This window comes from Hyperolius riggenbachi, chromosome 7 (assembly GCF_040937935.1).
Source record: "Hyperolius riggenbachi isolate aHypRig1 chromosome 7, aHypRig1.pri, whole genome shotgun sequence".
NCBI classification, from domain to species: domain Eukaryota; kingdom Metazoa; phylum Chordata; class Amphibia; order Anura; family Hyperoliidae; genus Hyperolius; species Hyperolius riggenbachi.
In genome coordinates, this window is record NC_090652.1 from 266,937,796 (window position 1) to 266,950,569 (window position 12,774).

General features: G+C 45.5%; 1 protein-coding gene across 5 annotated transcripts in view; it reads right to left on the reverse strand.

The window, feature by feature from the left end:
- Positions 1-12,774, reverse strand: part of RBMS1 (RNA binding motif single stranded interacting protein 1) — a 470,972-nt gene that overhangs the window by 436,294 nt on the left and 21,904 nt on the right. The window lies entirely within an intron of this gene.

Consider the following 12,774-nt stretch of genomic DNA (forward strand, 5'->3'; position numbering starts at 1 on the left):
AATGTAATAAAACCAAGCAAAACTTTAAACAGGATACATCTTTTCTGCAAAAATAACACAAAGGACAAGATGAAAGCTGGCCCCATCGTCTCAGAAGCACAGAGTCATGGTTGCCATAAAGGTATTTTCAGTCATATTACGGGAAAGCCAAGTAATATTATTCCGAGAGCTTCCAAGAAAGGTGTTAACATAAAGACTTTTCTTGAAGTGAGACATTGATCGAGATGCTTTCCTAGTCAAATAAACGGTATAAGCCTCACCCAGCCAGGCCCAGACCAAGAAAGGGTGGCTGCGGTCCAAGATCTCCTCTGCTGTTCACTGAAGTCTGAAAGCACCAGAATTAAGGTCAAAGTTTATAAGCGTATTGGCTACCTACTTCTTTTTGTGTCTGAGTTATCTCAAGATCTCTGGAAATGACTCCGGGTTTAGCTGCATTAATGAAAGCAATAAAAGAAAATCATTTCCATATTTCCCTGATTAAATATGCTGGAAAAAAAACATAGACCCGATGTAACGATTGGTGTCAGCATGCAGAGAGAATCTGATTATTGGTGATCTGCAGTATCACCTAGAATGCAGATATATACCTGATTATTGATGATCTGCAGAATCACCGATAATACAGATATATTACTAACCTCTGGACACCTAAGGGTATGTAAGTGTTTGGTGTAACAGTAGTACTTTGAGTAATGCACCTGCTGGGCAGGTGATTTTAGGCAGTAAAGGAACACTGCTCAGAGAGCACAGGAACCTTCCAGCAGCCTGAAACTCTCCAAGGGGCGGAGTCAGGCTGGAGACAGGAAGGGCCAGAGAGTGAGTGACACCTGAAGGTGGATGTCACTCTCTGATCTGGAGACTATCTCTTAAGGGGAGAGATAGCTCTCGAGGTCGGACACGCCTGGTCGGTAACACACGGACAGATAAAGTACAAAGACAGAAGGCTGATTCGGTATCCAAGGCAAGCAGGGTCTGGCAACGGAGTATAAGATATGCGAGGTACCGAATCAGAGGACAGAGGAGTAGTCAGGAAAGCAATAAGTCATAACAGATATCAAACAATGCCTAGTCTGGGTGTGAGGTCCGTGGTCTCTCCACCCTGGAACTAGTCTGATGTATAACAAAATGATTGCACAAGTTCCCTAGTCTTGGGTGCGAGGTCCGTGGTCTCAGCACCCTGGAACTAGTCTGATGTATAACACAAAGGATAATACAGTTCCCTAGTTTGAGTGCGAGGTCCGTGGTCTCAGCACCCTGGAACTAGTCTGGAGTATAACACAAATGATAATACAGTTCCCTAATCTGGGTGTGAGGTCCTTGGTCTCTACACCCTGGAACTAGCTTAAGCATAAACAGAATAACAGTTCAAGTAATCTGGCTCAGTGTGAATTCCCAGGTCCACCTGGTTCAAACACACTGTTGGATCTGACTAAGATCTGAGTGCTTCCACGTAGTGTTCGCAACGGCAAACAACTTGCAACTGGCCAGCAGTAACTATATATGGAGTAGTGCTCTCCAGCACCACCCCTAATTGATCAACCAATAGTATCCTGCTCTGGAGTCAGCTGATCGGCGTGATCAGCTGACTCTCTCTGCCCAGTATAAGAATTCTGCCTCTCAGCGCGCGCATTCCTAAGCCTGTGTGCACTAACAGACTCAGCCACACCAGACACACGCTGCCGCGTGCAAACCGCCGCGCTGGACGCGGAACCAGCCGCCTTACTGTTGTTGCATGCGGAGGCTTTTCCGCGTTCTGCCCTGCTACCAGACACATGCTTCCGCGTGCAAACCACCGTATTGGACGCGGAATCAGCCGCCTCCTCAGCAGCACACGCGGCGGCTTTTCCGCGTTCTCTCACAGTACCCCCCGCCGAGGAGTGGACTCCGGACATCTCCTGCCCAACTTCTCAGGATGCAAGTTATGGAACTCCCTTTTCAACTCCTCTGCGTGCATGCGACATTCTGGTACCCAAGTTCTCTCCTCAATGCCATACCCCTTCCAGTGTACCAAATACTGCACGGAGTTCTGCACAAGCCAGGAGTCTAGGATCTTCTCGATTTCATACTCTGGTTGGTCATCAATTAACACAGGGGGGGGGGGGGGAGCGGAATCCACGTGTACTGCCGGCTTGAGCAAGAACACATGAAACGATCTCACACCTCGCATGCTGGTGGGGAGATCAATGGCATAAGTGACATCATTGATTTTCCTGGTCACTGGAAACGGACCCACAAATCTGGGACCCAACTTGGGAGATAGTTGCTTCAGAGCCAAATGTCGTGTGGACACCCAGACCAAGTCACCTGGAAGGAATTCCCACTCTATGGAACGCCTTTTATCAGCCTGTTTTTTCTGACTCTGAAAGGCCCTCCTCAAATTTTTTTCTACCATTCCCCAAGTCTGCTTCAAGGACCTCTGCCAATCCTCCAGGGCTGGAAATGGAGTGGCAGCCACTGGTAATGGGGTGAACTTAGGTGACCTTCCTGTCACCACCTGAAATGGGGAAAAACCCGAGGAGGAGCTCTTCAAGTTGTTGTGTGCAAATTCTGCAAATGGCAGGAATTTGACCCAGTCGGTCTGAACATCTGCCACATAACACCTCAGAAACTGTTCCAGAGACTGATTGGTTCTCTCGGTCTGGCCATTGGTCTGTGGGTGGTAGCCTGATGAAAAAGATAGTTCCATGTCCAACTGATGACAGAATGCCCTCCAAAACTTAGAAACAAATTGGACTCCCCGATCTGACACTATATTTTCTGGAGTACCATGCAGCCGGAAAATATGTTGGATGAAGAGATCGGCCAACTCCCGGGCTGAGAGGAGTCCTTTCAGGGGGACAAAATGGGCACACCTTGCTGAAACGATCGACTACCACCCAAATGACCGTCATGCCCTCAGACCTGGGGAGTTCGCCCACAAAATCCATGGACAGATGGGTCCATGGCTCACTCGGGACTGGCAATGATTGCAATGTCCCAACAGGTGCCTGACGGGAGGGTTTGCTTCTAGCACACACTGCACATTCTCTTACATACTCTTTGCAGTCAGTTGCCAATGACGGCCACCAAGCACACCTCGCCACGAGGTCCTGAGTTCTGGTGGCCCCAGGATGCCCAGCATTCTTGTGGGAATGGAACAACTGCAGAATTTGAAGACGGAAAGGCAATGGTATGAACATGATCCCTTCAGGCTTCCCCTCCGGTACATCCTGTTGGAACGGACTCAACGTTTTTGTCCAGTCCCTCCAGGTCTCAGTGGCGGCCAGAACCACTTTCTGAGGAAGAATGGTTTCTGGGTCTGAGGTCTGTGCTGTCTCGGGCTCAAAACATCTGGACAAAACGTCAGCTTTGATGTTCTTACTACCAGGGGTATACGTGATTACAAATCTGAATCTCGAGAAGAATAATGACCACCGAGCCTGTCGGGGGCTAAGTCTCTTAGCGCCCTCAATGTACTCCAAATTCTTGTGGTCAGTATAGACAGTAATGGTATGTTCTGCACCCTCTAGCCAATGTTGCCATTCCTCAAAGGCCAACTTAATGGCTAGAAGTTCCCTATTGCATATATCATAGTTCTTTTCTGCGGGTGAAAACCTACGTGAAAAATAGGCACAGGGGTGTAACTTTCCTTGCAACCCAGAATGCTGAGACAGCACAGCCCCTACCCCTACCTCTAAGGCATCTACCTCCACGATAAAGGGGAAGGTGGTGTCGACATGTCTCAAAATGGGTGCAGTACAAAACAATTTCTTTAGAGTGGAAAAAGCAGCATGGGCCTCAGGGGACCAGTGGTGAGTATCTGCCCCTTTCTTTGTGAGACTGGTGAGAGGTGAGATCACCGTAGAGTACCCCTTTATGAACCTCCTATAGTAGTTGGCGGACCCCAGAGACCTCTGGAGAGCCTTCAGTCCCACAGGTTGGGGCCACTCCAAAACAGCTGAAACTTTTCCAGGGTCCATAGAGAGGCCAGAGGTTGAAATTATGTACCCTAGAAAGGCGACAGAGGTCACTTCGAAAATGCATTTCTCCAGCTTAGCGTACAGCATGTTTTGTTTCAACACAAACTTAACATGATCTCTGTGCTCTGAGAGGTTGGACGAGAAAATTAGTATGTCGTCTAAGTGTACTAAGACGAATTTGCCCAACACCTCTCTAAAGACTTCATTAATCAGCTCTTGAAAGACGGCCGGGGCGTTACACAACCCGAAGGGCATCACCAGGTACTCGTAGTGCGCGTCGGGTGTGTTAAAGGCCGTCTTCCATTCATCACCGTCCCTGATCCGCACAAGGTTGTAAGCACCGCTCAAATCCAGTTTTGAGAAAATCTTAGCATTGGTGACTTGAGTAAATAAATCGTCTATTAAAGGCAAAGGATAGCGATTTTTTTACTGTAATTTTATTTAAGCCTCGATAATCAATGCAGGGCCGGAGGTCTCCATCTTTCTCTTTCATAAAAAAGAACCCTGCCCCTGCCGGGGATCGAGAAGGGCGAATAAAACCTTTAGCTAAGTTCTCTCGGATGTATTCCTTCATGGGCAACGTCTCTGGCCCAGATACATTATAGAGATGACCTCTAGGGGGCATACAACCAGACCTGAGATCAATGGGGCAATCAAAGGGACGGTGTGGAGGAAGTTTATCTGCTGACTTGGGACAGAACACGTCTGCAAATTTTAAATACTGATCTGGCAATCCCTCCATGTGAATCTTGGTTTTACCAAAGGTTACTTTCGCTAGACAATGATGATAGCAATGGGCAGACCAGCTAGTTAGCTGACCCGTAGCCCAATTAATCTGAGGTGAGTGAATTTGTAACCATAGCATGCCAAGAATGATCGTGGAGGTTGCTATTTATAACACAAAAAACGATAAACTTTCTTTATGCAACACCCCTATTGTGACCCCCAAGTCTGGGGTCTGGGAAAGAGGGTGATTACTCTGCAGAGGGGAATCATCCACTGCAGTGACCCGAATCTGTTGTTTTAATGGGGAGATCGGAATCCCCAATTTCTTAGCAAACTCATAATCCATAAAATTAGCTGCTGAGCAAGAGTCTATGAAGGCCTCAGTAGTCTCTGTCTTATCCTGCCAGGATATAGTGCAAGGGAGAAGAAAACGTTTGTCATCGAGAGGTAAAGACTGCGCGCCTAGGGTATTACCTCCGACTACACCTAGGCGGCAGCGTTTCCCGACTTCTTGGGACAATTCTGCACTTTATGACCCCCCTCTGCACAGTATAGACAGAGCTGCTCTGTTTCCCTACGTCTCCGTTCCACCTGAGACAATCTCGACCGACCAAACTGCATTGGTTCCGGTGGGGGTGAAGGAGGTGGAGGTGGAACAGAAGGACACGCTGCGTAGGACAAGTACCTTACATTGTTCCTACCCCGGGTCTGTCTTTGGTATCGTAAACGACGATCAATTCTGATGGCCGATGAAATGGCCTCATCAATGGATTTGGGCTCAGGATGACCCAACATTAGATCAGAAACTGCGTCTGACAACCCCGATAATAAACAGTCTAAAAGAGCGAATGAGTCCCATCGAGCTGATACTGCCCACTTTCTAAACTCCGCAGCATAGTTTTCTACCGGACCTTTGCCCTGCCGCAACAACTTGAGCTTCCGCTCAGCGGTAGAGGCAATATCCGGTTCATCGTAAATTATAGCCATAGCTTTAAAAAATTCCTCTACCGAGGTCAGGGCCTTATCCCCGTGGGAAGGCTATATGCCCAAGTCTGGGAATCCCCTGACAATAGAGTCTTAATGAAGGTTACTCTCTGTGCCATGGTCCCTGATGAATTAGGTCTTAACTCAAAGTATGATAACACTCTGTTTCTAAAATTTCGGAAGTCAGATCTGTGACCAGAAAACCTTTCAGGTACAGACATGCGTATGTCTGTGCTAGGAGGAGATCGCACGGTATCCACAGCCGTCTGATAAACTTGTACAGTCCCAGATAAAGCGTTGATTTGAGTCTGGTGACTGTCCAGTACTCGGGTGTAATTCTCCACCGTAGTGGTGAGTACATCGAGACGGCTGCAGAGTGCGTCCATTTGGGTTTGGTCTGCCGTTCTGTAACGATTGGTGTCAGCACGCAGAGAGAATCTGATTATTGGTGATCTGCAGTATCACCTAGAATGCAGATATATACCTGATTATTGATGATCTGCAGAATCACCGATAATACAGATATATTACTAACCTCTGGACACCTAAGGGTATGTAAGTGTTTGGTGTAACAGTAGTACTTTGAGTAATGCACCTGCTGGGCAGGTGATTTTAGGCAGTAAAGGAACACTGCTCGGAGAGCACAGGAACCTTCCAGCAGCTTGAAACTCTCCAAGGGGTGAAGTCAGGCTGGAGACAGGAAGGGCCAGAGAGTGAGTGACACCTGAAGGTGGATGTCACTCTCTGATCTGGAGACTATCTCTTAATATAAAGATTTTTCCAGCAAGTCTGATTGGATTTTTATTGAAAACCGGGCTAATCGTTCATTTTTCTTGATTGAAAAAAAAGATTCTTTTTGACTTTTATTCGATTCTATCGTTTTGGTTGAAAAAATGGCAAAATTGAACCTTTTAATTGCACCGTGTGTGGGCACCATTATACTACATAGACTTGGTAAAATTGGATGAAAAAGATGATCATTAGTGGCCACCTTTAGTAAGAAAGTGGAGAATATAAGTATTCTAAAAGACTGGGCAAGGATCTCATCTGTGGAAAAGCGAAGTAAAGCAGAGATATTAAATGCTTAGCATTTGTCTTCACAAAGTAGAAATCTGTGTCTTAAACAGTTGTGGGTTCTTCCTAGTCTACCACATGTGACATAGACAAGGCTCCTAGCACAGATGGCATCCAACCCTGGTTATTAAAGGTACTGAGGTTATTTGTTGATAGGTCTCTTTATCTTATTTCCAGCAATGCTCCTTCAAGTAGGTCAGTTCCATACGACTGATGTACAGCTGATTTACGAGATGGGGAAAAAATTAGAACCAGGAAACTACAAACCTGTCATTTTACTAACTCTAAAAAACAATTCGTTCTTTGTAGTATTCAAGATCCATTTACTCAAAAACATGGGTTATTTGGGGGATTTTTTTTACTTGTTCCTGCTATTCTATGCTATTAAGATACCTGGCAAATTTGGTGAAGAATATTATGGGGCCTTTGCAATTTTGTCAGAATTCCGCAGGATACCATTCCGAAAAGAAAATTACCAGGTGGAATTTGGAATTCTGTCAGATTCAGAATTTGGCATTTCCAACCATTCCTAGTGTGAACTGTTTAAAGTGGATCCGAGATAAACTTTTACTCAATGCATAATTGTGTTCCTGCAACGATCGGTGTCAGCACACAGAGAGAATCTGATTATTGGTGATCTGCAGTATCACCAAGAATACACACGAGCAGATAAGGTACAGAGACAGAAGGCTGATTCGGTAACCAGGGACAGGCAGGGTTGGCAACAGGTAATCAGATATGCGTAGGTACCTAATCAGAAAGCAGAAAGAGAGTCAAGAAAGCAATAGGTCATAACAGATATCAAACAAGGCCTAGTCTTGGGTGTGAGGTCCGTGGTCTCAACACCCTGGAACTAGTCTGAAGTATAACACAATAGTAACACAGTATCCCTAGTCTTGGGTGTGAGGTCCGTGGTCTCAACACCCTGGAACTAGTCTGAAGTATAACACAATAGTAATCTGGCTCAGTGTGAATTCCCAGGTCCTCTTGGTTCTAACACACTGTGGGATCTGACTATGGTCTGAGTGCTTTCACGTAAGTGTTCGCAACGGCAGACAACTTGAGACTGACCAGCAATAACTATATATAGAGTGGCGCTCCCCGGCGCCACCCATCGCTGATCAACCAATAGCCGCCCGCTCTGAGATCAGCTGACCAACCTGGTCAGTTGATCCCTCCTCGTTTGTCATAAAGGTTCTGCCTCTCAGCGCGCGCACGTATTCCTCAATCTGTGTGCACTAGAAGGCCCAGCCACAACAGACGCACGCCGCCGCGTGCAAACCGCCGTACTGGACGTGGAAGCAGCCGCCTCGCTGCCAGTCCACGCGGCGGCTTTTCCACAATCTATTACAGTTCCTTTCATATAGTTTATAGGGCATTCCTCAAGCCAAATACTTTTTTGTTTCATTTTAATACTCTAATTCCCTATAAACTAAACAAGCCTCGCCCACAGCTTTTCACAGTGCCTTGGCACTACAGCAAGGGCTTACGGGAGCTCAGTCTGGGCAGGAGGAGGAAGAGGTTACTAGCTAGAGATTTCAGAGGCAGAGGGGAGGAGGGAGGAGGAGAGGGGGCTGAATTTACACACAGACAAGCTGATAGCATCTCCAGCCCTCAGCCTGTGACAATGTGACAAACAGAACAATTTACACACAGACAAGCTGATAGCATCTCCAGCCCTCAGCCTGTGACAATGTGACAAACAGAACATGGCTGCCCTTATTGTATCACAGGAATAAATAATCATAAACTGTTGAAGCTGTTGGCAGCTAGATATGCTGTGAAACTAAATAAGATATATAGACAAGTTACTTGTTATAGTTAGTTTTTCATCTCGGATCCACTTTAAGGTTATCCTAGGGACGTTATCCAAAATCATATAGTACGGAATAAACTAATTTCACATCAATAAGCATTTAATACAAATTTAGATATTGGCAAAGCAATAGGCAATGTACTCGGACACCGCAAATTTTTTTGGCACCGTTCCCAACAACAGCCTGTTTGAGAAGCTATGGATGCATGAACTAAGGGAAAATGTCTGTACATGGCTAGAGAGCGTAAGGGACAAAGACTAGTAGTAAATTGATCATACTCAAAACAGGAAAATGTTAGAGATTGTGTGCCACAGAGATCAATACTTAGTCTATTTTTTTTCAGTTTATTTATTAACCAGCTCAGGACCGCCGATATTTTAACCACTTAATGACATGCTGATTTATAAAAACGTCCTGCTAGAGCCTCTTAATGGCTCCAGGACATTTTTATAAGTCAGACAGAGCTGCTGCCACTGTGCGTGTGCATGCTCCCGTGGGTGCACGTGCGTGCTCCCGCACGTGCATTCCCGTGCACGTAAAAATAGTGGGACAAAAAACACCAAAGAAAAAATACACCTTTATTTCCAAATAATATATTGTCACCATACTTTGTTCTAGGGACAAAATTAAAATCTTGTGATAACCAGGACAAATAGGCATACAAAATGTGTGGTTTTTATCTACAGTAGCTGTGTTTATATTAAAACTATAGGGGATGAAATTGGAGAAATAGTGTATTTTTTCATTTTTTCCTTGTATTTCCCTTTAAAATGCATAGAAAAAAAAGTAATTACTGAAAACAAATATCAACCCCAAAAAGCCTAATTGGTGGTGAAAAAAACAAGATCTAGATCATTTCATTGTGATTAGTAGTGATTAAGCTATTGGCAAATGAAAGGGATGAGCACTGAAAGGTGAAAATTGCTCTTGTCCGTTAGGGAAAAAACTTGGGGTGAAGTGGTTAAACTACGTGGCGGCGTAGTTTTAATGCTGGTGCCTCCCAAGCTCGGGACGCAATATCCCTGCCGGCACAGATCTCTACTGTCTACAGACAGCGGAGTTCCACACAGTGGTCAGAAGCCATTTCTATTGGCTCCTGCCCTCCCTATCAGAGAGGGAACACACTTTCAGGGATTTTTCCCCCTGTGATTCCCGTTCCCGGGAACGTTTTGTTGCGACTGTTCTGCAATTTTTCTTTTGTGGCGGCATATCCGGTAATTGTGAAGGCACATGTCGTGCAGGAAAAAGCCGAAAACAAACATATTGAAAATCGTGAACGTAAAACGCGAATGAATGGTTATGATAAGCATTTTCGAAGCGAGGCTATTGACTTCAATATGGAATGTGAAATCCTGCGCATTTTGCCATCCGCAGCAAAACGTGCACGATCACAGCTAGTGTGTTCCCTGATCAGGAACTAAATAGGAAAAAAAAAGGCTGAAATTAGTTTAAAACAAAGTGGATGGAATGCAAAGTAGTATTAACATTTTGGTGTAGCAATAGTGGATGCAGAGGTTACGACCCCTGTACCAGAGGTGCTCCTCCTTCATCTATCTCTTTAGCTTTTCATTGGTGCTATGCTGGTAATGATCACTTCTATATGTGCACTGCATAGTGGCAGGCCCGGATTTACCTAACAGGAGCCTATAGACACAGATCTCCTGGTACCCTAGACTTCTCCCTTCATGAACCTACAAACCCCAGCCGAACCATACCGGCTAGTTCCCTCGTGTTGATGCTACGGATTTCACACCAAGACTAGGAGATTGTTATCTGTTTATGGTTATTTGTTTAGACTAGTTCCCTGGTGTTGATGCTACGGATTTCACACCAAGACTAGGATATTGCTTACTGTTTGAACTCCTGTGTATGACTCTTAGCTATCTCCTCTGACTCTGATCCTGCCTTCTGATCCTGTACTTTCGCCTATCTGCCTACCTGTTGCTGAACCTCTGCCTGATTACCGTTTACTCTCTTGTCTCACGATTCTGTACCGATACGTACCTTCCTGTTGCTGAACCTCTGCCTGATTACCGTTTACTCTCTTGTCTCACAATTCTGTACCGATACTTACCTCTCTGTTGCCGAATCTTGCCTGTCTGACCCTTCTACTCGCCAGTGGGCCCTCGCCACTGGTGAGGGGTTATCTGCTGTATAGTCTGTATCGCCCGCCCCTCGGAAGATTCAGCCTCTTCAGTATTGTCTCTCCAGCTTGCCTGAGGTGATACGTTAGTACACACTCTGTGTACTGGTTATTCCTCACCAGCCCCTCTGGTGAGGCCTCATTAAAGTTTTGAAGTACGGTTGCACCCAAACACTTACACTTTATTAGGTGTCCAGAGGTTAGCCATACTTGTATTATTGGTGATTCTGCAGATCACTAATAATCGGGTACATATCTGTATTCTTGGTGATACTGCAGATCATCAATAATCAGATAATTTCTGTGTGCTGACACCGACCGTTACACCTGCATAGTGGTAATCCTGAACTGTTTCCTTACTATAAATACACCTCTCTGACACGGCAGCTATCCTTGATAAGTTTTGGGGCTCCATATTAATTGAGTGATTGGGGCCCCATGTAAAACTTGCACTGGGACCCCAAGCTCCTTAGTTACTCAACTGATTTTCACCAATGATTCAAAGCTATGTAGAATCATCAACACAAAGTAGAATAGTGATATACTACAGAGGCATCTTGACGGTATGGCTATATGGGTAAATACAGTATATATGGCAGATAAAATTGAATGTTGACAAATGTAAAGTCATGCATCCTGGATGTGCCAATGGCATAACACTATATAAAGTAAACGTGGTACTGCTGAGAACATCAGACAGAGAGAAGGACATGGGAATACTGGCTGATAATAAGTTAAGCAACTGTATTCTGTGCCAAGCAGCAGCTACTAAAGCTGTCATAAATAATCAGTTGCTTCGTTGTAAATTGCCTATAAAACCAGCAAGTGGAAACTGAGATTGAGAGAATACTGTCTGAAGAGGTCAGTCGCTGGAGCATGATTTATCTGCTTTGGAATCTAGTGGCCATTACAGTAAAATAACTTTGGACTAAAACAAATGCTTAGAATAATACAAGTTTACAGAGGCACAAGGGTGGCTTTCTATAGTTATTGTAGTGCTTCTTTGCTTGTTCCAACATATGGCTATGGTTTATGACGAGATGAAACCACAGTTGCGTAATTACTGGAGGCGTTGAACTGGATATTTATATTTATCTTATGTCATGTTTACAGCATTCATAAGAATGTAGGAGAAAAACATGAACTCCAGAAGAAGAAGCAGTGGTGTAACTAAGGAGCTTGGGGCCACAGTCCGATTTTTACATGGAGCCCCAAAAACTCTATTATTATGGACAGAGCAGTTTCTAGGCTAAATTGCACCCAGGGCAGGGTGCAAAAATTACGCCTCCTTCCCCCCAGCTCCTGGACTCGCGAACCCTTACTCTTTAGGGACAGTCACACAGCCACAGGTCACAAGTAGAACTGCCTACTTACTAGTGACCATCCGCTCACCCAGCAGGAACCAGGAAAACACACAGGCGAAGAGAGTCTGGAAAGCCGACTCCTCCATGGGTGCCGCGCACTGACAGCCTGCAGTACCGCTACAGGACATCAGGTGTACCGCTACAGGACATCAGGTGTACCGCTACAGGACATCAGGTGTACCGCTACAGGACATCAGGTGTACCGCTACAGGACATCAGGTGTACCGCTACAGGACATCAGGTGTCATCACGTGGTGGTGATGTGGTGATGACTTGATGTCTGATGCAGGCAGCCCAGGAGGAGTCAAGGAAGGTGATTGAGCTGGTAATGTTCTTTCTTCTTCCTTTTGGCTGCACTGCGTGTCACCAGCTCCCTAGCGGATATTTCCTTCTGCCTGCACCCCTTCTTCTACGCCCCCCTTCTGCCATGCCCGTACTGCCCAAGAAACGGCCCTGATTATGGAGACTCAAAACTTACCAAGTTTTGCTGTAGTGTTAGAGAGGTGTAATCAGAGTAAGATAGATAAAGGAGGGCCCCAAGTGGGCCCTTCTGGTCGAGGGGCCCTGATGTGGTCACAACCATTGCATCCCCTATTGCTATGCCACTAAGAAGACGGTGATACAGGTGGCTTGATTACAGTTCCTGGAATTCTGGAAGGCCCTAATATTTCTAAAAAAGGTAAATTACTTTAAAATGACTATGTATT